Genomic DNA, 1,661 nt, shown 5'->3' with positions numbered 1-1,661 from the left:
TATATGTGTGTGGTGGGGTACGTGTACATGTAAGAGTGTATGCAATATGTATTATTATGTACACACATGTATATATATAGGTATATGTGTGTGTGTGTGTGTGTGTGTGTGTGTGTGTGTGTGTGTGTGTGTGTGTGTGTGTGTGTGTAATGTAAATATCGAACTATGAGAATGAGTGCTCAATACCGCATAAAGAATATATATATTCTTAATCTGCGTATTAAGGCTACCATTGGTTTCATGTTAAGAAAATCTTAATTATTCAACCTGATCACATAGAAAAATTGGTGTTCGTCTCTATTTAGTATTAAAGCTAGAAAGGTCACGGGAAGTCTCGCAAGAATTTTCGGTAAACAAAAACAAGACATCAAGGAGATGACTCTTGGGGAACAACTTATGGGTTTTTATCACCCTCGGGTTTGACTTTTGAGTAAAAAAAAATAAAGTATCAATCTTTTTGCATACGCATATTTATATTTATATTTTACACTTAAAAGCTTCTATTTACTTGTATAGATAGATAGATAGATAGATAGATAGATAGATAGATAGATAGATAGATAGATAGATTATAATTATTGTTGTTGTTGTTATTATTATTTTATGTTTGACTTTTGCTTTGCATTTGTACAAGTTGGATCCAAGTCTCACCCAGAGACCTCAAGAGACAACAAGCTAGAAGTTCATGTAGGTGTTATGCCTAGGGTACCATATATTTGGATTTGTACAGTTTTGTTCAAGTGAATGTTTAAGAAACCATAAGAAAATTATGTGTTTGCTTTAAAATTTGAGATCACATAGACAGTATTTTACGTAGGATATGGGCAGTTCCCATGAGCACTATCTTTTGAACTTCAGCCATTTTGGGGTTTCCTGGTATCTGAGCTAGGTAGTAATCAGCCCGTTTCGCTGTCATTCCCAGGGCACCTATGACAATAGGTATTGTTTTCGTCTTCAGATTCCACATTTTGCTAATTTCTATTTCAAGATCTTTCTATTTGCTCAGCTTTTGGTAGGTCTTCACAGATACGTTTATATCGATTATTATTATTATTATTATTATTATTATTATTATTATTATTATTATTATTATTATTATTATTATTGTTATTATTATTGTTATTATAAGGCGGGAAACTGGCAGGATCGTAGCGGGTGAAATGCTAAGCAGTATTTCGTCGCTACTTTCTGAGTTCAAATTCCGCTAAAGTCGACTTTGCCGTTCATTCTTTTCGGAAACGCTGAAATAAGTACCAGTCTAGTGCTGGGATCGATGTAATCGACTCGTCCTCTTCTCTTCAATTTTAGGCCTTGTGTTTATAGCAGAAAGGTTTATTATTATTATTATTGCCTTTGCACAGCCTCTAACGCTGGAGATGTACTACGGTGTCAGCTGTTCACTACCAGTGAACTAAGGTAACACCTCTTATTTTTCCAGCACCTTCCGGAGTATTCGAGCGGTTCCAAGCCGTGCTGCTTTCTGCAAGTGCTCCACCCTTATTGCAGCCCCTATTTGTTCCACGTACTTCTCGAGATTTTTGCTCACTGTTCCCAGGGCTCCGACAATTATTGGTACTACTGCTACCTTTTTCATCGACCACAACTGCTTAACTTCCCATCTACTACCGAGATCTGCACTCGCGGTCGGTTTCATCCAGGAT

This window comes from Octopus bimaculoides, chromosome 14 (assembly GCF_001194135.2).
Source record: "Octopus bimaculoides isolate UCB-OBI-ISO-001 chromosome 14, ASM119413v2, whole genome shotgun sequence".
Classification (NCBI taxonomy): Eukaryota; Metazoa; Mollusca; class Cephalopoda; order Octopoda; family Octopodidae; genus Octopus; species Octopus bimaculoides.
This window is presented reverse-complemented; position numbering follows the sequence as displayed.